Below are 26,649 nucleotides of genomic sequence, written 5' to 3' on the forward strand. Positions count from 1 at the left end.
CTCGAAACGTTGACTCTGTTTCTACCCCCACAGATGTTGCCAGGCCTGTTTAGATGTCTTTTTTTCCCCTTAGCATTTTCTTTTAGTACCTCAGATTTTCAGCATCCGCGGTATTTTATTTTTGTTTTGGTTTTGCCTTGTGTCCTTCAGCTACGAAAACTATTCCCCAAACATTGTCAGCTCTGACGATAACCGAATAAATTTCCAAGCGAGATACTCCATGAGTATTCATTATAAATAGGAAAAAATAAATAGATGCGCCAGTTTTCCATGCAGATCGATCCTTACCCCCACTGATGTTGGCTTTTCTGCATACTTACCCTGGATTATTCTTTGTCCATTTCCACAGTCAAACGAAACCTGTTCATGTGATGGTCAGTGTCCTCTAAAGCTTTCGCACTGATATCTGGTCCTGATTTTCGCCAGCTGATACCTTGTCTATTTGCAGTAATTTCCAAAATCCCGTTGCAAGGTGACTGTGGCTACTTCGCCTGACAGCTCTCTCCCCTGGACAGTGGATTTGTATCACATCAAAGAAGCCAACGCTTTTAAATACTCAAGTTCTGATTTTCTTTATATTGGGGGAGATTAAATTGTTGTGCGACAGAAATTTCCGACTCCCCTGGAATCCAGAAAATCCTGATGTTCTTATGTGAGCACACATATCGTGCCAAAGCAATTTCTCAATCTTGGGGCAAAGATATGCTTTTCTTCCAAAAAATTTGTAGAAGTGCATGTGATATTAAAAATGTCATTATATAAAGCGCAATACATTTCGGTTACTTTCAGTTTAATATCTGGCAAAATGTGGATCCACAACGCACTTATAATTATTGCTCATATTGACTGGTTTATGTAGACTGGAGGCTTTGTCCAGGATCCGGCACCTTGGTATTCTACTATGACATGAAAGGCCAAGGCTGAGGCCGTTTTCCATTGCGGCTTTCCAGCTGCCTCCCAAAGTTTTAGTGCATCTCTCAGCAGGTTTTTCATAAATTATTTTATTTGATGCATCAATCGCTTTACTTGATCCATCTCAACATTGTTTTATTGATCCAACTCGACAGCCTATTTCCAACTCCATAATGTAACCTGTGTGCCATAATTATTTATTTCACCACTGCAAGGTGTGTCGTTTGCAGCCTGGATCACGGACCTCATTCTCTCTGAGTGGGAAATATATAGAAATGCCAAGTGCAACTGCAAGAAGCCAGTGTGAAATTCCATTCACATCCTCACGATACCTTGAGCCCAGAGTTACTGCTCTTTGCAACCTGGTTTGGTGCCCGTTCAGCAGCTTTTAAATCCCAGTAAATAACACTGAACATCAGTCTGGGGCTGATGAGTGCGAGCATGATCCTCCACTTTCAGCAGCTGTGAAAATGATAGATTACTGTCACACACACTTTTCAAAACATGGTGAATATTCTGTCCTGAGAGAGAGAGAGTGCGATCCCCTCAGGCACACGAAGCCACCATAATAAATTTGCTGGGCTGTAATCATGTTTCCTTCTCTCCTTCTACAAAGGACAGAAACAGAACTTAGTCACAAACAGCTCCCTTTCTCCTCGACACCCCAACAAACTCAAAGGGGGAATGTCCAGATTCAACAGTTTTCATTGACAAGAGACTCTTGCCGCTCAGTTGTAACAAAGATCAGACAAAAGGCCCCTTTAACAGCAGCCCTGCACTCCCCATCCAGTTGCATGGTCGGTTCATCCCCCTTATGTCCCATCACTCACGATATGCCTCCCTGACTCTCTCGTTTCCCTTCTCTGGCCCCCAATCTCGTGACCAATCGTACGGCTCCCAATTCTCTCACTCTCTGCACGTTGCTGGACTGTGTTCCAGTTTCCCAGCTGTCTAGGGGAATTCGCTAATGTTCTGATGTTTGTCCTGTAAGATTTGAAATTTCTCATTTCCAAGAGTGAAAGACCCGATCCTCTTTCCTTACCTCCCCACTTTCTCACACCCACAGTAATGCCACGACAGATCATAAGGCCATGAGACCATAACACATAGGAACAGAAGTAGGCCATTTGGCCCACTGAGTCTGCTCCACCACTAAATGAGATCCTGGCCGACCTTGTAATTCTCAAGTCCACTGTCGTGCCTTTTCCCCTTAACCCCTGATTCCCTTCCTGATTAAAAACCTGTCTATCTCAGCCTTGAATATATTTAACGACCAGTCTCTACAGCCGTTTGCGGAAAATAATTCCACAGATTTACTAGCTTCTGAGAGAAGACATTCCTCCTCATCTCTGTCTTAAACGGGCGAGCCCTTACGCTGATATTATACCCTCTGGCCCTAGATTCTCCCCAGTGGGAAGCATCTCAGCATCCACCCTGTCAAAACCTCTAAGAATCTTACGTTTTTCAATAAGGTCTACTCTCATTCTTCTAAACTCAAATGAGTTCAGGCCCAACACACTCAACCTCTCGTCATAAGTAAATCCCTCCATACCTAGAAGCAACCTAGTGAAGCTTCTGTGGACTGCCTCAAATGCCAGTGTATCTTTCCTTGGGTAAGGGGAGCAAAACTGTCCCCATTATTCTAGGTGTGGTCGAACTAGTGCCTTGTATATTTTAGCAAGACTTCCCCATGTTTATATTTGATTCCCTTTGACAGCCATCATTGCAACAATTCAACCGTGATTTGTTCCTTTCAAAGATCCTGGATTCAATCAGAATGCCTGCCTGAGGGGAAATGAGGACAAGATCAAAAAATATCCACATGCGCTACTCTTTCAGAAGCAATTGTACCAAAGCGGTGCCCGAGATTGAATTCAATTAGAGTCTGTGATGTGATGGACCGTCTGATCAGTGCATGTCTTAGGTTAGGAAGGTTCAGTGGGACTTGGATAACAATCCCCTGATGCACATTGAGATGTTTATCTGCATTAAAGGAGCTACATATGTGCATATCATTATTTGTCTGCAGATATATTCTTCATTCCAAAGTCATTTCTAGTTGTGTACACGAGTGACTCAGCCCACAGTAATTTTAGAATAGACTCGTGGAAGGAGAGTGATGGGAAGTAAGAGATTTCTAGGGAAAGGAAAGAGGGAGTGACAGTATTGATCAAAGACACTGTTAAAGCACTGGAAAGGAATAACGAGCTGGAGAATTCAAAGTAAGGATCCAATTGGATAATGTTGTGGAAAAATACAGGAGCCATCCCGCTGCCTGGTGTATCTGTAAAATAAAACAATAATGCCTTTAACAGAACATAAAGCACTACACAGTGCTCAAAGAGTCTTCACAGAAGCATTATAAAACAAACTATGATGCCAAAACACATGAGGAATAATTTTGGGCATCTGGACAAAAGCTTGGTCAAAGGGATAAGATTTAAAAGCGTCTTCTTGGAAGCAAGTGAGTTCAAGAAGCGGAAAGTTTTCGGCAGAGTGGGGGTGTGGGTGGGAGTTCTGGGGGGGTAGGTGGGGGGCAAAATGGTGGGGTGGGATTCAGAGTTGAGCCCTCGGCATATGAACAGATGGATCCCACCTTTGGAGCAGTGGAAATCTGGGAAGCTCAAAGAGTTGGAAATGCCATCTGTCACCAAATTCGGGAATGAAATTGAGGAATAAATTTACAGGCAGATTGCAAAAAGAATTTCCACCACTTACCTCTCTGCAGACAGCTCTCATCTACTAGCCATGCATTCTCCTCTTGTGGTGATGTCTGGTTCACTCAGATGAATTTCTGCGTCAATTAGTTTCAAAACGCAGCAATTTTCAACGTGAAATTATTCACGCCACTCATTAACTGAGTCAACCAAACCTCCGTATATAAGTTTCATCATCAGATGCTGCTTACGGTGGACTCTGGATTGTATTGTAAACATGTCACCAATCCATGAAAGTTGTCTATTTTGTTTTAAACGATGCAGCCGGAGCTAAAGCTCATTCCCAGTATCTGTACTTTTTCACATTTGTATAAGGTGAAGTAATATCTGACGACAACATTCGGCAGGACATCAAACAACCTGCCCTTGGAGATGCAACGTGCTCTTCACTGCACCACAGGAAGAAACATTCTAACGAAAAAAGCGTTTATTTCCTCAGTTCAATGCAAAACCTTGGAGCCAGCGGGCAATCAACCGGAAAGCCAAGTTGCAATCTCCAGTCATTAGCTTCAAACGTGCATTCGCTGTCTGTGGTAGCCTAGTCGAGAAGTATGAAGCGCTGAGTTAAAGCTTTTGATGCTTGTGTCAAAAATACATGATTATCGAGATTTTTGACATTCGATATTTTAGCTTATTTTTTTTTAGAAAAATGTAGCAGGAAAGCGCTTGTGATGAGGACACAACGAGCCTGCATTGGGACATACATAGGCAAAGTAAGTGAGCTAACAACTGGCGGGAGTATAATGTGGCAAAATGTGAGATTGACCACTTTTGTAAGGGGAATAAAGAAGAGAGCGTTACTTAGGTTAAAAGATCCTACCTAATGCTTTGGGAAAGTATGTGGATGTCCTCTTTCATACATCACAGAACCTTAACCTGCAGGTAGAGCATTAGGATGGAATTGTAACTTTGTCCTATAGTAAAAGGGGGTGGAGTATAAAATAAGCGAAGCCTTCCTAGAACTGTGCATGGCATTTGGGGGACTCTCATGGTACCAAGCATTTAGGTTTATTCTATTTATTTAAAGAGAAATACACTTAAAACATTGAAGTCAGAACAGAGCAAGTTCATTCGGTTGATTCCTGTGATGAAGAAATTGCCTTATGAGGAACGTTTGACCAGGTTGGAAATATAGTCATTGGCATTTTGACGAATGACAGGTGATCTTGATGAAACAAGATTCTGACGAGGGTTGGCAGGACATGTGCTGAGAAGATATTTCTCCTCAGAGGTGAGTCAAGAACTGGGGGCACATTTTCAGAAAAAATGGCCTCCCATTTCAGACGGTGATGAGGAGGAATATCTTCGATCAGGGGATCGCCAGATTTTGGATTTCTCTTCCCCGGAGGGCATTGTGGGCTGGGTCATTGAATATATTCAAGGATGAGTTAGGCAGACATTTCCTCTGAGAGGAATTAGAGGGTTATTGGGACAGGCAGGAAAGTAGAGTTGAGGACACGACCAGATCCAGCAAGACATAAGTTAAATGTTAAAGCATACTCGAGAGGCCGAAAGGCTCCAAGTTCTTTTCTTCTTAGGTTCACCAGAAATCCATCTTTTCAGGGAGTGTGGCTTCGATCTTTGCTGCAGTTCTGGGCTAAATTAACATTTGACATGTGATGCTCTGATTACCAACGCAGTACTTTGTTAACATTGTAATCATGTCAAGTAAAACAAAAGTAGCTGCGATTGAGAATCAGAAAACGATATTCATAATGTCTAAATTTGCGAAACATTATTCAACCTGGAGCCTAAATCGTCCCAACGACATTAAAAACTGAATCTGCTGGAAACACTCAGCAGATTCAGTACTAGTCGAATTTGAAGTGGAGTGGTAAAATGATATTTTGAAATGGATTGTGACACTGTGGATTACACTAGCAAGGAAGAGCATCTTTGGTTGACTGAGTAGCACTGTGGATCAATAAGAATTCAAGCCCCACTCCAGCGTTTGAGCACAAAAGTCAGGACTGCGGCTCAGCGCAGTGATAAGTGAGTGGTTTCAGATGATACGTTACGATGCCTGCTCGGCTGGATAGAATAGATTCCCGAGCACCCTTCAAGAAAAGTAGGGGAGTTCATTCCAGAGCACAATAAATTGCTAAGTGAAAAAGAAGTCCCTCCAGCCCTACTCTCGTTCCATTTTCTTTTTGAAGCATTCTCTCAAAACTTCTTCCTCGAGATCCCTACACTTTTGTCAGCGATAAGAGTCACCCCTATTTGCTTTATCATCCTTTACCACCCACTGCCCCAGAAAATTTGAACCCCTTCTTTAAATCTCCACATAGCATTCCCGCTCTGAAAAAGAACAATCACGGCCTCTATAGTTTCCCCCGGCAACTGAATTTCCACCGAGCTGGACACGGGCAAGGTGGAACAGTATGCAAGGGTCTGGAAAATGTTGGCAGTTGGAAATTCGGAAAATGAAAACGAAACGATACAGAAACCCCAATCTCCAGCATTGCGAATCTTTAGAAACACCTTGGGAAAAGTAAACAAATGAGAATGAAAAGCGAACTGTTCTACTGCTCAATGGCAGCCAAAGCACCTTTCCCTCCTTCAGGAGGCTGAAACGTTCAGTTTGAATTGGTTAATGCAATTAGCTGATCTTAGTAATCAACAGGATTTTTGTTTCTGCTCAGCAGGATATAAAGTCTAATATTGGTTTCAGGACAATCTGGATGTTTGAAAACAGAAACATGCAGAGTTGCTGGAAGGGAGATGGCTATGGGGGAGGGTATTGATGGTGACATAGATATTTGTGCAATGGAAAAAAATCAGACTGATCCCAAGTATCTACCATAAGGTTTGCATGCTTTATTTTAGCAAATGGAAAGCTTGGCAGTCTATGTACTTTAGACGTTTAGCGCGTTCGACTATGAGTTTATGGTTTAGTGGTTCAAGCTCATGCAGAGGTATAGTATTTAACTATTTCCACCTTAAATGTTTCATGCACTGCAGCGTTGGTCTGTGTTCTGCAGTTGTGATAAAACATTGGAATTTCGCCAGGTGGCAATATTGACGCTGTGTTGCAGTGTGTCCATAGATACAATATCATTTACTTATTTTCAGCCCGATGTCTTGTATTTCTAATGGGGTGGATCCGCTATCTTTTATTTGAAATGTATACTCAGCATATATATCGGCGGGAACTCACTGGTTAATTTCTGCAGTGACAATGTTTGCCAAAAATGCTTTATGCAATTGAAGGACAAGACCAAAAGTAATACGTTATCAAACCTTCAACAGGTAAATTCGTACATCACCACGCGCCTGGGTGGGGTGAAACCACCAACCTTCCAGTTCACATCAGAACACGCTAACTGATTGTGCCTCAGAGCTTGCGGAAATGGATCCTCAAATAATAAGCATGGAACATTTCCGCTGGATACACGGACTAGGTTTAAAATAGCCCACGACACAAACATCGATGATAACCAGCGTTCTATATTCAATACTTTCATTGCATTTTATGTTTCCAAATATTCGGACTGGCCTGAAACAAATATTAGATTCTATTTCCTGATGTGCTTGAACGACAATCCTGTCAATTACTAAAATTAGTTAATGTCACCAAACAGTGCATGTTTCATTGTCTTAGGGAAGGAAAGGTTGCCTTGATTGTGTCCGATCAGGCGAACGTTCGCCCTTCATTCTCCTCCGAATCCGTTCCCCAAGGCATTTGTCAATATTCACAAAGTTGAAGACTGTTTTTCCTGTGTTATTCCACTGCCGATTTCTTGACTCCCGACTGGCAATATTTTCAAAAACTTTCTTACTCTTGCGCCTTGCCTCATGTCCAGGGATGAGGACATTCAGTTATGTGGAGAGACTATAGAAGCCGGGGCTGCTTTCTTTCTAGCAAAGAAGTTTGAGCGGAAGCTTAATGGAGGCGTTGATACCTACAGTTGGGCAATGGGCGGAGAAACTGATAGAGCAGACGGGGAGAGGTTGTTTACAGTGAAAAAAGAATCGGATACTAGAGGAGGAAAATTTAAGACAATGTTTAGGAAATTAAACTGGAGCGTGGGAGGTGAACCGAGGTGATTCTTGTTTTAATCAATGAGTTGTCATGATCTGGAATGAGCTCCGCTGCTTTTCTTCAATTAAGTGCTGAGGCCTCGCACCACTCACTTAGCACTCCCCGTGATTTTAGCGCTCAACCACTGGAGTGGAAGCTGTATCCTTATAACCAGAGTACTACCAAGTCAGCCATCGATGCTGTTCCGTGTTCATGTGTTCCACAGTTTCACAATCCGTTTCCAAATATAATTTTACCTCTTCAGCTCAAATTTTATAAGTTACGAGTCTGCTGACTGCTTCAAACAGATTCTGTATTCAACAGGAATGTCCGGAACATAAATCGATCCTCGGACTGCTGTTCTCGTCGCATTCTGAGATCTACACTCAGTGTCATGCGCCGCCTTATTAACACACTCGACCTCTCTCTCAAGCAGCACCGACTCATCCTGCCTCAAAGCTGTCCTTGTCTCCAGTTTCATTTTATTCTTCGCCAAATCTGAAAAGTTTTGCCCCGTTGGCTTTTTTTCATCAAAACATGCCTTTCCATGCTTAAAGGTTGTGCTTCTCAGTGCATTGATTTCGGAGATGGCAGAGGAAAATATCTGGTATGATGCTAATTGTGACTCGGATTTTAACTGAGGCTACAACAAACATTATTAACCACTATACCATCACGGCGCTACATATCAACGGCAAGTATACGTTGGTGTTACAAACACCTATCATTCTTCTCACCTGAAATGAGTGAAGGCCCAATCCGCTCATTTGTACTAATAAAATAATCTCTTCATTCCAGAAATCAACCCAGTGTACCTTCTCAGAACTGCCTTAATTGCCAATATATTCTTCTTTAAATAAGTTGAACCCTGTACAATTGTAGCTCGGCTTCCCTGCTTTTATAGTGCATCCTCTTTTCCATAAGGACCAACTAACAATTTTCCTTCAATTTTCTTCCTCTATTTGCATACGAACTTTGCCTGACACGTGGGCGAGGGCAGCCATGTCTCACCCTTCCTTAGCATCCTGTATTTTTTTTAATAACAATTACAGTATGCTTTTCCATTCCACCTGTTCTAAAAACTGAACGTGCTGGAAAGCCTCCGCGAAAGATTACAATTCTTCTCTGGCTGATTTTTTGCTTTCAGACAGTGCTCATCCTTTTTCTTCAATTAACACATTCTGCTATTTTGATTTCAGACGTTGTAACCTTCGTTCTGCTGTTAACATGTACTCTGTACCAAAGATTTCATCGTTTTGGTATAATTACCAAGCTCCTTGGTTCAGTTACATGGTATTTGTGTATTTTAATCTTTACTGCACCACCATCCCGCCCCCACTTATCCCTGACATTCTATTTTTCTTCACTTGCCCTCCTTGTTCAACGGCATAAACCCATCTCATTTCTAACTCTTTGCAGTTCAGAAGAAGTCATATTGGACTCGAAATATGAACTCCGTTTCACTCCTTTCAGGTGCTTCCAGACCCGTTGAGCTTTTTCCAGCATTTTCTATTTTAATTTCAGATTTGCTCTAAATTTTTCCGATTGATATCTGATCCACCTTTCTTCCTGCTGATACCTGGCATGTTTGCGATAAATTCTACAATTCTGCTGCAAAGTGACTGTGCCTCCTTGGATTGACAGCGCTCTCTCCTGGATAGCTGCCTTGCATCACGTCAAAGGAGACAAAGGAGTTGGAGACTCAAGTTCTCACTTTCTTTCAAGGCGGGAGATTGAATAATTGTGTGAAACAGATTTCCATCTCCACTTGGATCCTGTAAATCCCGATGTTTTGATGTGACCAAGCCATCGCGCCAAAGAAGCTCCCCAAGCTTGCAGCTAAAATATTGTTAATCCATATAATTGTCAAAGTATGGGACATGTTACATATGTATAAAATGCATCAGATTTCGAGTTTTTTCAATGTAGCGCAAGGCAACATGAAGAGCTTCATCATACTTACAATTGCTGTTTATATTTGTTACTTACTATACATTTAATTTCAAAAATTCCCTGGTGTATATGGCCAAGGGGCTTTACTCAGGTTACAGCACCTTGGTGTTCTACTATGGTGGAAAAGGCCAAGACTGTGGCATTTTTCCATTGGGCCCTTTCAGCCGCTGCCCCAAGATTTAGTGCATCCCTCAACGCATTTTCCATCAGTCATTTTATCTGATCCATCTTGATAGGCCTATTTCCAACTCCATATCATCTCCCACTTGTCAGAGTTATTCACTTCACCACGGGAGCTTGAATCTTTGACATGTTCTGTCCTGGAGCCCGCTTTCCTTGATTTAAGAAATCGATACAAACTTGAAGTGAAACTGCAACGGCCCAATGATGTAGCTGACTTGCTTCCACTCGATAGGCTGAGCCCAAAGTTATTGCTGTTTGCAATCCTGTTTGGTGACAGTTCAGCAGCTGTTAAAAGCCAATGAATAACACTGAGACTCAGGCCACGGCTGATGAGTTTAACGATGATCCTCCTCTTCCGGCAGCTGTGACAAGGAATGATTTCTGTCATACAGGCATTTTGTAACATGGTGAATTTTCTTTACAGAGCTAGAGAGAGAGGGAGATAGAAAGAAAGAGTGACAGAAAAGGGCAGGGTAATACCCGCACGCAGGCAGATGACATACCCTGGTACTGGTTGCATACTTCAGGTTTGTTGGGCTGTAACCAGGTTTTTGTCTCTCTCCTCCTACAATAGACATAAACTGAACTCTAGTTGCAAAGAGCAGCCCTTCTCCCTCTCACCCCCACAAATTGAAAGCGTTAATGACCAGATTTCCCTGAGCTCACTCAGAGGACACTCTTAAAGCTCATCTGAGACAAAGACATTGGGCAATATTCTCCATTAACTCCATCCTCTTTGGAAATTGCGGAATAAACTTACAGTCAGATTGTAGAAAGAATTCCCATAACTTACCTCTCTGCAGGCAGCTCTCAACTACTAACCACATACTCTCATCCTGTTGTAATTTATGAATAACCCATATATATTTGGATGCGAAATACCTTACAAACACAATACTTTTTAACCGTGAAATCTCTACATGCAATTTGCAGTGAGCTCTGGACTTCTACTGCAGACATGTCGCCAATCCCTGCAAACTGTCTCTTTTGCATACAACGATGTTGCTGGATCTGAAGTTCATTCACCGCTTTCCAACAAGGAATAGGCCACCCTTTCAATTTCCGACAGAAGCGTCAGCTCCACAATCGCGCAGTCAACAAATCTTCTTATATTTAGCAACCCCAGAGGGAGTAATTTAATAGCAGAGAACGATACATGTGAGGGCAACATAGGGATGGGCATTGAGACAAATCAGTGCAGAATGACAGCGATAAAGTGAGCTTGGCAGAAACAGGGAGACGGATGGAGCCTGAAAGGCACAGAGATACATTTCACAACTCCAGCTCTTTCTTCATTCAAAAAGTCACGAAATGTTTACAGTTCACAAATACCAGATTATCAAAACGCTTCATTACCAGTTAGGTACTTTCGAAGTGCAATCACAATTACGATTTTCTGGGCTGTAGAGGTTCTTCCTTTCCTCATACAGGAGACAGAAACTGAGCTCGTGTTGTGAGTAGCTACCCTTCTCCGCTTCATCCGCACACACTCACAGGGGTAGTGGCCAGATTTTTCTGAGATCACTCACAGGACATCTTTGCTGTTTAACTGAGGCAGACATCATACAATATTCGTCCTCTGCTTTATCCTCTCATTCCCCATCTGGGTCTCACTTCCATGCGCTCCCACACCACCAACACCAACCCAACCTCCAACACCCCTCCACGCCCCGCTCCTCCTGACCCAACCGACCCCCGCCCCGCCCCATCTAGACACCCTGACTCCCCGTGCAGTTTCCCATCCTCTCACTCCATGCACATTACTGAACTCTGCATCAGTTTCCACATGTCTGGGTTACATCGCTAAAGTTTGTGCTGGAACATACCTCAAAGTGCCAGACTCCGTCCTCATTTCTTCACTCCTTCTACCTCACAGCCAGACCAATGACATGAGCAATCAGAGTAACTACAGGAACCATCCAATAATCAAACAGTGATTTGTTCCCTGTGGAGTTTCTGGACTCATTCGGAATGTCACTTCAATCCAGAGTCGCCGTTCTCATAGAAGCTATTTTTAAAAAATCAAAACCGTGTCTGAGGATAAGTTATATTGCAGTCTGTATTGCGATAGACAGTCTTATCTGAGCATGGTGTAGGCTAAGAAGGTTCCGTATGTCTTTGATTACACTCCTCTAAAGCATTTGGGGATCTTTATCTACGGTGAAGGAGCTAAATATATGCAGGTTATTGCTTGTCCATAGATATTGGCATCATGCTTAATTCCAAAGACATTCCTGTTTACCTACTGGGTTTTTTTTAATCCGTTCATGGATGTGGGCGTCACTGGCTGAGCCAGCATTCATTGCCCACCTCTAATTGCCCTTGAGAACTGAGTGGCTCTTGCCAGGTCATTTTAGAGAGCATTTATGAGTCAACAACATTGCTGTGGGTCTGGAGTCACATGTAAGCCAGACCAGGAAAGGGTGGCAGATTACCTTCCCTAACAGACAATCACGAGCCAGATGGATTTTTATAACAATCGACAAGAGTCGTCATTAGACTTTTAATAACAGACTATTTATTGAAATCAAACTTCATCATCTGTTGCGGCAGGATTCAGAGCATTACCCTGGGTATCTGGAGTACTAATCCAGTGACAATGCCACAACGCCAACCCATCCCCTTAATCCCACATTACTTTAAATTTGGCTCATGGGTGGAGCGATGGGAACTAGGAAGATTCTTGGGAAAGGGCGAATAAAAGGAACGATTGTGTTGATTAAATCATTGTTACAGCAGTAGAAAAGGAAGAAGTGCTGGAAGGTTCAAATAAATAATCTAATTGTTTAAATTAGGAAACAAGGAAGGAGACATTTCACTGCCTGATGTATTTTATATTCTAAAAATGGGGTCGTTAACATTATAATACTTCTGGAGGCACTTCACAGATGCATTATAAAACAGAAGGTTGTATAATGTAGCCAAGCCACGTAAGGAGAGATGATGGCAGTTGATCAAAAGCTTGGTGAAATTTATAGGGTTGAAGGAGCGTCTTCATGGAAAAAAGTGAGTTCAAAATGTGGAAAGGTTTAGGACAATATTCTGAGTTGAAGCCTAGACATATGAAACACTGGTCAACACAGTTGGATCAATTAAATTCGGTGATGATCAACGAGCCGAAAATATTACAGTTCGCCAAAGAACGAGAAGGAGAATGCGGAAGAAATGTACAACTAATTGCCGAAAACATTCCATCAATTCCTTTTCTGCAGACAGCTCTTAACTATTAACCACACGCTGTCATCCTGTTGTGAATTTTTAATCATCCATGAATTTCTCCGTTAATTACCTTCAAAACGAAACTTATTAACCGAGAAATCATTCGCGCCACACCCTAGATACCTAAGTCAACCAAAGCTACGTGTGCAAGTTTCGTCTTCAGATGCAACTTAAATTGATCTCTGGACTTGTACGGTAGACATGTGGCCAACTTCTCGGAAACTGTGTTAAAACAACGCTGTCGGAGCTAAAGTTCATTCGCAGCATTTGTTTTATTTCACATATCCTAGGGATTTTAAACTGGCGTGCGAATTATTACTTCCGTAGTTAACCAGAAATGTGTTTGGAATTAAGGATTATTCCAATATCTGCAGACCAGCAATAACATGCGGTGGGCGGAGGGGGATGGTGTGTCTGGGGGCGGGGGGAGGTGTGCGGTCGGCGGTTGTCCTATGGGAGCACATGGAAACGAGGGACCGCATACCGGGATGGGGAGTGAGAGGATGGAGGAATGGGAGAATATTGTCTTATGTTTTTGTCCAGCTGAGCAGCAAGAGTGTCCTGTGAGTGACCTCAAGTAAATCTGGTCAGTACCCCTGTGAGTTTGTGCGCGTGAAGTGAGGAAGGTGAGCTGTTTGCAATTAGTGTTCAGTTTCTGGCTCCTGGAGGAATGGTCGAAAAACCAAGCTACAGCCGAGAAAATCACAAAAGTGCAATTGGTGCCAGTGTGGCCCCTGTATCTGTATGAGCGGATTCTCTGTCTGTCTCTTCTTCTATCTCGCCCTATCTCTCTCTTCACAGATTAGTTACCTTTTTGGAAAACGCACGTGTGGCAGAAATATTTCCTTCAGACAGTTGTTGAACGGAAGAATCGTCCTCCATCTTCTCAGCTCCATCCTGAGTCTCAGTGTTACCAACTGGGCTTTAACAGCTGCTGAACTGATAGCAAACTAGGTTATAAAACGCACAAATAGAGGAAGCGGGCTGAATTTCGTCAATGGCTCGTTGCCGTTTCACTTGACATTTGTGTTGATACTTCCTTCAGGGAAAGCAACGTCCATGAACAGTCTCTAAAAGACACAAGCTGCAGTGGTGAAATGAATAACTCTGGCAGGCCGTTGATTTTCTGAATTGGAAATAGGTTTCCTAGATGGATCAAATAAAATGACTGATGGAAAACATGCTGATGGATACAGTATGCTGAAAAGGCTGAATGGAAGTCAGCCACAGTCTTGCCCTTTCCCATCACAGTACACCAAAGTTCTATACCCTGTGTAAAACTCCTGAGCTATATTTACAAAAGATTTTTTAAAAAATAAAACATATATGTAAGTTATAAATATAACCAGTAAGTGTAAGTGTGTTGAGCCTCTGAAATTTTGTTGAGGGTCCCCATACAGCCACGCACTGCAATGAAATAAAACGAAATACATTGCCCTTTATACAATTTTATATTTAAATTCCCTGGTCTTTAATGCTTTTTTTCTGAATAGAGTATATTTTAGCCACAAGCTTGAGAAAATGCTTTGGCACGATGTTTTTGGCGCATCTGAACATCAGGATGTACAGGATTCAATGGGATTTTGAAATCTATTTAATGCAAACATTTTTTCTCCCGATATAAAGAAATTCAGAACTTGAGCCTGCAACCCCTTTGGCTTCTTTGACGTGATTCACGGCATCTGCCTAGGAGAGAGAGAGCTGTCAACCAGAGAAGCAAAAATTACCAACCAGCTGAATTTGAGAATTTACCACAAATAGGCCAGGTGCCAGGTGGGGAAATAGTCGATCAGATATCAGTACGGTAATTTGGGGACACTGACCATTGTACCATAAACCTTAGGTTGGCTGTGGATATTGATAAAGAATAACCTTGACTAAAAATGGGGTAACGTCAAGTTTCATATCACGAGGATGGATCTGCGCCGGTGTCTGGCGCATCTATTTATTTCTCCTTTTATTTGAAATGAATGATCACAAAGATCTCGGTGGGAAATTTCATGGTTAACATCAGAGCTGTGAATGTTTGGGCATTATCTTATCGTGACTGAAGGGCACTACTCAAACCTAAAATAAAAGCAAAATACTACGGATTCTGGAAATCTGAATAAAAGCAGAAAATGCTGATGAATGAACTCAGCAGGTCTAGTAGCAGCTGCGGGGGGAGAAGCAGAGTTACGGCTTCGAATCCAACCTGATTCTTCTTCGAGAGAAAAAGAAATATGATTAATTTCATGCTGGTGAAGAAGGGTAGGAGCGGATGGAGCAAAATAGGATGCCAGGGATAGGTTGGAGGCACGAGAGGTTAAAAAGCAATAATGTCATGAAACAGAAGGTGAAGGGAGTGACAATGATCGTATAGCGATGAAAGCTTTCTTGCAGAGAAGGTACTAATGCCAGAATAAAACTGAGCAATGAAGTAAAGCAAAGTAGCAGAATACGTCCATAACAAGGCAAGGGTAAGCACGGTTTGAAAGCAAAAACACGAGAACATGACACAGACCCTACTGAGTTCTTCCAGCATTTTTCGTTACTATTCCAGGAGGAATGGAAAATTAATTGATACTGCAGGGGAGAGTTATCTGGGTGTCAGAGAAAGTTAGCATGCAAGTAGAGGAAGGAATTGGAAGGAAAGTGGGAAGTTGGCATTTATTCCAAGGAGGATAGGATAAAAAAGGAGGGAAGTCGTGGTACAACTGTAGACCACATCTGGAGCAGTGCATTCTGGTTTGTTCCACTTAGTCAATGAGGTATTGAAGGCAGTCTGAGAAGCTTCACTGGGGTGATTTCTAAATGAAGAGATTGTCTAATAAGGAAAAGTTGAACGGGTGAGCTTTGCACTCATGGCAGTTTAGAAGAATAAGATGTGTGACCAGCGGTTTATCAAACGCCAGTTACTGCGCGGTGCCGTGATCGTATAGTGGTTAGTACTCTGCGTTGTGGCCGCAGCAACCTCGGTTCGAATCCGAGTCACGGCATAATAATCTAGCATTATATGGCTATAACCCCTGGGTGAAAAACGCTCAGTGAAACCAAACGTTTACTCATGGATAGATATTTTTTTGACAAAAGCTATTTAATGCTCCCAAACGGAGCGCCTTCTCATGCCCATGTTTGATTCTCCACAATTCAAAATGTCAACATTGAAAACGGAATTTGTTTTAAGCAGTGAGCAGACTCGGTGTTAATTCAACTTGAACTGAAGAGGTAAAGTGATATTTGGATGCGGGGTGTGAACCTAAAGAATACATTAGAAGGAAACAGCTACTATGGTTGATTGTTAGCATTGAGAATACAAAGATACAGGCCCCATTCCAGCCTTTGAGCACAGAAATGAAGACCACTAGTTAGGGCAGAGTTGAGTGAGTGGTGCGGTTCTTCAGCGGACACTGAACTGCCTGCCGGGCTGGTTACAATCGATCCCCAATCTCTGGACTCCAGAAAAGTGGCGGAGCTCATTCCAGATTATAACAACGCGCAGAATAAGAACCAGAATTTTCTCGCTCCGGCTTTATTTTTTGAACAATTACCTTAAATCTTTTTCCTCTCGTTCCTGCCTTTTCTTGTTTAATTAAAACAGTCTCTCCTAATTGGGTCTATCAGCTTCTCCACCCATTGCTCCTATATAAGATTGAATTCCTCCAATAAATCCCTGAAGCTCCTTGCATGAAATCGATAATTTCACCCAAATAACTGAATTTCCTCAATCTTGGAAATGAGGCGGGAGAGTGGGTAAAGTTTTGTAAAATATTGCCATTTGTTAATGGAGAAAATGGAAACTGAACAACGCAGGAAACTGGTCTCCAGCTTCGTGAATGTTGAGAAATGTTTTGGGAAAACAAACGAGAGAAGAATGAAGGGCGAACTGTCCGCCTGATCAGGGAGAGCCCCTTCCCTGAGACGATGAGACATTGACTCTGAACTGCTTGATGAAATTAACTGATCTTAGTAATTGACAGAATCGTCTTTGCTGCACATCAGGGATTAAAGCGTAATATCAGTTCTGGGCAGACCGAATGTTTGGAACAGAAAACGCAATGAAGAGCTCGAACGCAAAAGGCTGGGAGAGGAATTATTCGGAATGACATGGATGCAATGGGCAGCATAAGACTGTTCCCATGTATCCACCATTAATGTTCCAGGCTTCATTTTCGAAAAACCGCCGCATGGCCGTCTCTTTAGCACAACCAGTTAGCACGTTCGACTTATAGCCGCATGGTGAGTGATTCAATCCCACCCAGAAATTCGGCTACTTAATACTTCTCATCTCCAATTCTGAATGCCCTATGCACTTTGTGCTGTGTCCTTCGGTGGTAATAAAAATCTCAATAAATTATGTGTCAAACGTTGTCAGCTTTGAAGTTCAGCATTGAATCTCTACCGAAATACTTTATAATATTCACTTCATGTAAATCACACCGACGACTAATCCATCAGAAATATATTGAGATATTGGGCTGAAAGAAACTAACTGATACTGCATCTACGGACACATTCCAAGTACATTGTCACCCGATGAAATTCCCAATAGATTTCCATTGCCCGCACCTGGCTGCATTAGATTAAAGGTCGATGAGACTGACATCGGTCAGTGGAATGTTACGGAAATCAGATAATGGTGAGAGGTTGATTGAATAAGAATCAAACAAGTGGCGAAATGTGTGGAATATGAATAGGCCGAAAGGAAATAACAACATAAAAAGCTCAAAATCCCAACAGTTCTTTGGAAACACAATTATCCGCTGTGCATCCCCCCACAGATACTGCCGCACCTGCTGAATTGCTTCACAGAATTTTCTGTTTTTGTTTCAGATTTGGAACATCCGCAACATTTTGCATCTCTCGTAGTCCGAAAGGATCCTGATTAAATATTCATCGCAATGATAAAGCAACGTGGTTTGCAAATCTAACGGTTTAAGCACTGGGGCACCGCTTCCCCCTGCAATGTTTACCTTTGCGTATAATAACAACAGGGAACTGGCCGCCCTTGCTGCTACGCATTATCGAGAAAAGCATCAGCTGAACAACCACGCACTGAACACATCTGCTATCATTTACGTATCTCAGAGAGAGGAGTTTTAGTACAGAGGCGATTCCTGTAAGGATAACAGAGGGACTGTGACAGAGGCACGGAAATAAAGAAAGACAGTGAGAAAGTAAGGTTGCCGGAAATAGAGAGGCAGATAGAGCTTTAAAGGTAGAGATATATTTCATAACTTCAGCTTTTTGTTAACTTTGAAAATAATCTTCACCTTTCACAAAACGCTTTATAACCAGTGAATGACTTTTAAATCATAGTCAGTTCTGCAATGACAGAGTTAGAGAAAAATAATAACATCTCGACAATAACTTTCACACATAGGAACTTCCTTTCTCTACCTATAAACATCTCATTATTTGTTTGATGAAGATTTAGGAAATGTATAAACTTTAATTTTTAAAATGCTTGCTCATTTGAAATTTCATTCGTTAAGGAAACAAGAACAAGCCCCCAAATTACCTCAAATCAATAATATTCCGAAATCTGAATGTTCTTTGTTCCACTTTTCCAAGGGGAATTTTACGACTTTTAGAATGGTGAATTAGAATGAATGCACGGCCCGATTGGATGCACAAACTCACCAAAAAATTGTCTCGAGTTAACTAAATGCGTTGACTTGACGAATTTTCTGCCTCGTTTCCTTTTGTTCAAAAACCTGCTCCCGATGGAAGTCAACCCGACCGTCTACAACGCAGGTGATCTTTGAAAACAAAATCTCTGCTTGAATTCAATATTCGTGAAACATGTAGGGCCAAGACTTGAATTCGGAACCTTTAACACACTCATTCAATGAAATACTCTAACAAGGTTCAAGCCCATAGCCAACGCAGCGGTGAATGATGCACTATTTCAGCGTTGCCACGTGGAGCCGAGCGGCCATGTTTTCAGGCCGCTGGAATGAAAGCAGAAAATGCTGCAAATAGACAATCAGCCAGGCAGCATCTGTGAAGAGAGAAACAGAGTTCTTGTTTCATGGCGATGAGCCCATTTGACCCGCCCTGCCCAAGATGACGCTCTGTAAGAGGAATGGGGAAACTAAAGAAGTGTCGAAAGGAGCTTCAGGCATGTACTGCAGATAAACCTTCAAATCCAGCGAATGTTGCAGAATTTCCTGCCCGTGCCTCTCTGCTTGCGATTCTCAACTCTGCATCACGCTATCACCTGCTGTGGTGGTTTCAGAATCACGCCGGTTAATTTCTACGCGAATGAGCTTTCAAATACACTTTTTGACCCTGACATTATTCGCGCCACACACTCGTTAATGAGTCAAGCAGACCTGCGTGTGTGAGTCTTGTCATCAGCTGCAATTTAAGGTGACCCCACTGATTGTGCTGTGGGAGGTGTCTCCAATCCCTCGGGAACCGTCAGAGAATTTCCTGCACTGACATCTCCACGTGTAGCCTGCACTGTTAATCATAAAATCGTCAACTGAGGAGATTTAACATCAACATTATGATGCTGGGGTAAATCGCAGATTTCCGAAATACTCAGCAGCTCGAGCAATACCTTTAACCCTGATGAAAGGCCACAAGCTTGAATTTTTAATGCTGTTTGCCTCTTCGCGATGCTGCCGCAGCTAATGTATATTTTCAGCATCTCCAATAATTCACTTCTCTTTAAGGTTGAGAAATCTCTGGCGATGTTTGCCAACAACGCTCGACTTGACGACGAACCAGCTGCCTTTGAGGAATCCTAACTGCCTACTTAGTGCGTTCTTCTCTGCTCCATAAGGAGAAACACTATAACAGAAGAGGCGTTTAGTCCTTCGCGTCAATGCAAAGCCTCGATTTCGGAGCGTGTGTTGAGGTATTGTGGGTTGTGGGATGTTTCGGGACGGGGGCGTGGCGGTAGGAAGGGTGCAGTTAGCACGTAATCAGGCTTACAGTCAAGAATCAGCAGTTTCAAACGTGGCATTCGCGATCTGTGGTAGTCTGGCCGTGCAGCATAAAGAACTGGATTAAAGCTTCTGGGAATTGTGTCAAAATGTATGTATTATATTTTATTCATTCGTGGGATATGGGGTTCTCTAGCAAGCTCAACAATATTGCCCATTCCTAATTGTCCTTGAGAAGGTGGTGGTGAGCTGCCTTCTTCAACATCTGCAATCCATGAGGTGTAGGTACATCCACAGTGCTGTTAGAGAGGGAAATCGGCGATTTTGACACAGCACGTATTTCTAATGGGGTGGATGCCGGTTCATTTTATTTGAAATAACTGCACATAAAGTACCCGGGTGCGAGGTCACCGGTGAACTTCAGATCTGACAATGATTGGCGAATATATTATTGCAGCTGAGAGCACAACCAAAAAATTTATGGCATGAAGCATTAAAGGGGTTAATAAATGAAGAGCTTCGTTCCTGGGTAAGATTAAACCATCAACCCTTTGGTTAATAGCGGAAACCGCAAACTGATTGCGCCACATAGACACTGATTACTGACATTTCCAAAATATAGTATGAAGCATTTCGGGCGGGCATATGAAGCATTTCAGTCTGGTCTTGCCCATTCCATAAACATTCATGTCACCTTGAATAACTCTCCTCCAGCTTTCTATACTCAATAATTTCATTGCATTTCATGTTTCCAAATATTCTGACTGTCCTGAAACCAACATTAGGTTTTTTCAGAGCAGAAAAGAGTTGACGTTTTGTGTCCTCATGACCCTTCAACAGAACTAGGTGAATTCAAGGAAGTGGTGAAGTATAAGGTGGTTTAAGGTTTGTGTGTGTGGACGGGGTGGGGGGGGTGGTGGTGGTTGGGTTGGTGGAGAGAAGTGGAGGGGGATCGTGTGGTTGTAGGGACAAACAAGCAGTGATAGAAGCAGATCATCAAAAGTTGTCACATGCAAAAGAACAAAAGAACACTTAGGTGTTGAAGTTGGTGACATTATCAAAACGAATGTGCTAATTAAGAATGGATGGTAGGGCAATCAAGGTATAGCTCTAGTGGGGTGGGGGGTGCATAAACGGTTTAAAATTATTTAAGAATATTGGAAATAGGTGGGAAAAAAAAATCTATATAATTTATTGGAAAAAAACAAAGGAAGGGGGAAGTAACAGAAAGGGGGTGGGGATGGAGGAGGGAGTTCAAGACCTAAAGTTGTTGAATTCATTATTCAGTCCAGAAGGCTGTCAAGTGCCTAGTCGGACGATGAGGCGCTGTTCCTCCACTTTGCGTTGGGCTTCACTGGAACAATGCAGCAAACCAAGGACAACATGTGGGCAAGCAACAGGGAGGTTTGGGTCATTCTTGCGGACAGACCACAGGTGTTCTGCAAAGTGGTCGCCCAGTTTACGTTTGGTCCCTCCAATGTAGAGGAGACCTTATTGGGAGCAACGAATACAGTAGACTAAGTCGGGGGAAATGCAAATGAAATGCTGCTTCACTTGAAAGGAATGTTTGGGCCCTTGGACAGTGAGGAGAGAGGAAGTGAAGGGGCAGGTGTTACATCTTTTGAGTGGGCATGGGGAGCTGCCATATGTGGGAGTTGAGGAGTAGGGGGTGATGATGAAGTAGACCAGGGTGTCCCGGAGGGACCAATCCTACTTCGTTGCTGCTTCATGCTCTTGTTGGGACTTGGAAAAATGTATTAATATTGCTTCCAATCTTCACCCGTCCATCATTTTGACGTGGTCCATCTCTGACATTTCCCTTCCCTTCCTTGACCTCTCTGTCTCAATCTCTGGTGATAGACAGTCCAACAATATCCATTACAAGCCTACCGACTCACACAGCTACCTCGACTACAGCTCCTCATACCCCGCTTCCTGTAAGGACTCCATCCCATTCTCAGTTCCTTCGCCTCCGTTGCATCTGTTCCGATGATGCTACCTTCAAAAACAGTTCCTCTGACATGTCGTCCTTCTTCCTTAACCAAGGTTTTCCACCCACGGTCGTTGACAGGGCCCTCAACTGTGTCCGGCCCATCTCCCGCACATCCACGCTCATGCCTTCTCCTCCCTCCCAGAAACATAATAGGGTCCCCCTTGTCCTCACTTATCACTCCACCAGCCTCCGCATTCAAACGATCATCCTCTGCCATTTCTGCTAACTCCAGCATGATACACCACCAAACACATCTTCCCATCACCCCCCCCCCCCCCCCCCCCCCCCCCCCATGCAGCATTCTGTAGGGAGCGTTGCCTCTGGGACACCCTGGTCCGCTCCTCCATCACCCTCTACTCCTCCACCCCCACCTATGGCACCTCCCCATGCTCACGCAAAAGATGTAACACATGCCCCTTCACTTCCTCTCTCCTCACCGTCCAAGGGCCCAAACACTCCTTTCATGTGTAGCAGCATTTCACTTGCATTTCCCCCAACTTAGTCTAGTGTATTCGTTGCTCCCAATGTGGTCTCCTCTACATTGGAGAGACCAAACGTAAACTGGGCGATTGCTTTGCAGAACACCTGCGGTCTGTCTGCAAGAATGACCCAAACCTCCCTGTCACTTGCCATTTTAACACTCCACCCTGCTCTCTTGCCCACATGTCTGTCCTTGGCTTGCTGCATTGTTCCAGTGAAGCCCAACGCCAAGTGGAGGAACAGCACCTCATCTTCTGACTAGGCACTTTACAGCGTGCAGGACTGAATATTGAATTCAACAACTTTAGGACTTGAACTCCCTCCTCCATCCCCACCCCCTTTCTGTTTTTTCCCCTTCTTTCTGTTTTTTCAGATAAATTATATAGGTTTTACTTTTCCCACCTATTTCCATTATTTTAAAATATTTTAAAATATTTTATGCTGCCTCCACCCCCATTAGAGCTATACTTTGAGTGCCCAACCATCCATTGTTAATTAGCACATTTGTTTAGATAATAACACTAACTTCACCACCTATGTGTTCTTCTGTTATTTTGTCTGTGACATCTTTTGATGATCTGCTTCTATCACTGCTTGCTTGTTCCTACAATCACACCATCCCCCTCCACTTCTCCCTCCCAAGCCAACCACCACCCCGCCCCAAACACACACTTCAAACCTGCTTATATTTCACCCCTTCCTTGGATTCACCTAGTTCTGTTGAAGGGTCATGAGGACTCGAAACATCAACTTTTATTTTCCGCCGATGCTGCCAAATCTGCTGAGTTTTTCCAGGTAATTCTGTTTTTGTTTTGGATTTCCAGCATCCGCATTTTTTTGTTTTTATATTATTAGCTTTTATTTCCTGATGTGCAGTAGTGACAACCCTGTCCATTACAAAGATTAATTAATTTCACCGCACAGTTCACAGTGAATGTTTCACTGCCTGAGGGAAGGGAAAGGTTGCTAAACAGTGTCTGATCAGTCGGGCAGTTCACTCTTCACCCACCTCTGAATGAACTTCCCAGAGCTATTCTCAAGATTCACAAAGACGGCGACTGGGTTTTATGAGTTGTTCCGTTTCCATTTTCCGCACGCCCAACTAGCATTAGTTTACAAAACTTTGCGCACTCTTCCTCATGCTCAGGGTTGTGGACATTTAGTTATGTGGAAAGTCTACAGAAGCCGCTGTTCTTCCCTTTCAGTATAAGAATTTTAAGCGGAGACTTAATTGAGGATTTCAAGCTGTTACTTGGGCAATGGGCAGAGAAACTGACAGAGCAAAGAAGGAGAGACAGTTTACGCTGAAAAAAGAGTAGGGACCTAGAGGGAAAAGATTGAAGATAATGGCAGAAAAAGAAAAATGGAGCGAGAGAGGTGAACCGAGGAGATCCTGGTTTTCATTCAACGTGCGTTTAAGATCTGGAATGAGCTCTGCCACTTTTCTTAAATGAAGTGCTGAGGGAACTGCAGGCAGTTCAACGTGTCCACTGAAAGATGGCACAACTCATTTAGCACTACCCCTAGTCCCACCTTGAGTTTTGTGCTCAAACACTGGAGTCGAGCTTGAATTTATGTGATCCACAGTTCTACCAAGTCACCCAGAGCTGCAGGTCCATGTTACTGCATTCCACTGTTTCACACCCAGTTTCCAAATATCATTTTACCGCTTCAGTTCAAATTCGATAACTTATGAGTTTGTTGACTGTTTGACTACAAGTTCTGTAATCATTGTTGACTGTTTAAATTTTCGAGCATAAAACACGGGCATGTGATGGAATTTGGGAGCAATAAATACGTTTTGTCATCAAAAAACCTGTCTTTACATGCGTCATTGTTGGATTCCTCGTTCCATTCTTTTCAGAGATGGCACAGCAAAATAATTAAAACAACCTTTGCCATGACTCGGTTTGGAGCCGAGGACACTGCAGCCACACCACAGAGCGCTAACCACTATACGATCACAGCGTCACACACCATATACTTGCGTAATTTGCAACGGCAACCAAGTCTCATTTTTCTAAACTGCATCGAGTCCAGGCTCAAACTGTTCAACCTTCCCTCAGAAGACAAACTCTTCCTCCTCGGAATCAACCCAGTGTACCTTGGCAGAATTGCCTTCAGTACCAGTATATGCTCCTTTAAATAAGTTTAACCCCTGCACAGCTGTAGCAAGGCATTGTCTTTGGAATAAAGGCCAATTTTCCATATCTCCTCAAGTTCCTTCCCCTATTTGCATGCGAATTTTCTCTGACACATGGGCCAGGACACCCAGATCCCTCTCTCCAGCAGCATTCTTTATTCTCTCTTAATGTGAATAACATTCTGCTTCTCCAATCCACCCGTTAAAAGAACAGAAAAATACTGGAAAAACTCAGCGCGTTTGCATCTTGTCCTCATGTTTTGTTTTTGCTTTCAGGCCGCTCTCATCCTTTTTCTGCTTTTAGAACATTCTGCTATTTTGCTTCGCTCACATTCATTCTGCTGTTAGCACCTAATCTCTGCCAAAGTTTTCATCGTTATAGTATGATTATTACACCCTTTGCCTTGTTTTCCATGACACTTGGTATTTTAAACTCTCCTGGCCCCCACACCAAGCCAGTCCTGCCATTCTGTTTTGCTTCACCTGCCCCTCCCCCTTCATTCAACAGCGTGAAATCATCATATTTCTACCTCTCTCAAGTTCCGAAGAGTCATATTGGACTCGAAACGTTAACTCTGTTTCTCTCCCCACAAATACTGCCGGACATCTTAAGTTTATCTTTGTACAGCATTTGCTGCTTTATTTTAAATTTTCAGCATTCACTGTATTTTGATTTTATTTTGGCTTGTGTTGCCCCAAATATTGTCAGCCCTGATGTTCACCGGTAAAATTCCCACCAAGATGCTTTATGAGTATCCATATCATATACAGGGGGAAAGAAATCAATGTACAAATTGCCACCGGAGATCCATCCTTACCCCTTTAAAGTTGGTTCTTCCACATTGTTACCCTAGATTATTCTTTGTCCCTTTTCGAAGCAAACCAAAACCTGGTTTTTCAGTGGTTAGTGTCCCCTCAAGCTTTCCAACTGCTACCTGATCCAGTTTTTTCTCCTACAGTTACCTGGTATATTTGCGGTAAATTATAAAAGCCTGGAGCACAGTCACTTACTCCTTCGGTTGGAAGCTCTCTATGCTAGGCAGCCGCCTTGCAGCAAGTCAAAGAAGGCAAAGGGCTTGGAGGCTCAAGTCCTGATTTTATTTGTGCTGGAGAGATTAAATAATTGTGTAAAAGTGAGTTCCAACTTCCTTTGAATCCTCTAAATCCTGACGTGAGCACGCCCATCGGGACGAAGCCATTTCTCAATTTTGGGGCTAGAAATATACTTAATTCTTAACATGTGTTGAAGTACATGCGATATTTCAAGCCGTATTACATAAAGCGCAATATATTTCAATTTATTCCGGTGACAAAATGCTAAGCCTCAACGCACTTACAAATACTGTTATATTGCCTGGCATATGAAGTCCAGGAGTTTACATAGTTCCACCACCTCGGTATTCTACTATGGTCTGAAAGGCCAAGACACTAGCCTTTTCCAGTGAGCCTCTGCAGTCGCTGCCCAAAGCTTTAGTGCATCCCTCAGCACAATTTCCCATCAGTCATTTTATTTCATCAATCAATCGTTTCATTTGATCCATCTCGACAACCTATTTCCAATACCGTCAGCCGCCTGCCAAGGCTTATCCATTCAACACTGCAGCTTGTGTATTTTACAGACTGGGTCATGGACCTCGCTTTCCCTGAGGGAGAAATCTATATAACTGCCAAGTGAAATTGCAACAAGCCAGTGATGAAACTCGGCTCACTTCTTCTCGGCAATCTGAGTCAAGATTTACTGTTCTTTGCAGACTAGCTTGGTGATTGTTCAGCGTTTTTAAACCCTAATCTGTAATGCTGCGGCTCAGGCCGGGGCTGATGAATTTGAGAACGATTCTTTTCTTCTCTTTCAAAGCTGTGGAAAGGATAGTTTTCTGACACACGTACATTTTACAACATGGTGAATGTTTTATATATATGTATATCTGTAGAGAGAGGGGGCGGGTCGGGGTGGTGGTGGTGTGTGGGGGGGGGCGTGGTGGGGGGCAGAATGATACAGCGGCAGAGACAGACAGAAAAATTCCCACTAATGACCACATGCCCCACCCAGCTACAATTTGCATACTTGCGATTTTCTGGGCTGTAACCATTTTTTTTCTCTCTTCCTACAAGTGACAGAGACAGAACTTCAATTGCAATCAACTGCCATCCCC

The 26,649-nt window shown here is 43.0% G+C and overlaps 1 non-coding gene and 1 pseudogene across 1 annotated transcript; one reads left to right on the forward strand and one right to left on the reverse strand.

Annotated features, from left to right (window-relative positions):
• Positions 1-26,649, reverse strand: part of LOC121291260 — a 46,632-nt pseudogene that overhangs the window by 17,002 nt on the left and 2,981 nt on the right.
• Positions 15,912-15,983, forward strand: trnah-gug. The gene has a single exon. It is a non-coding gene; the product is annotated as a tRNA-His (tRNA).

This window comes from Carcharodon carcharias, chromosome 19 (assembly GCF_017639515.1).
Source record: "Carcharodon carcharias isolate sCarCar2 chromosome 19, sCarCar2.pri, whole genome shotgun sequence".
In the NCBI taxonomy this organism is placed as follows: Eukaryota; Metazoa; Chordata; class Chondrichthyes; order Lamniformes; family Lamnidae; genus Carcharodon; species Carcharodon carcharias.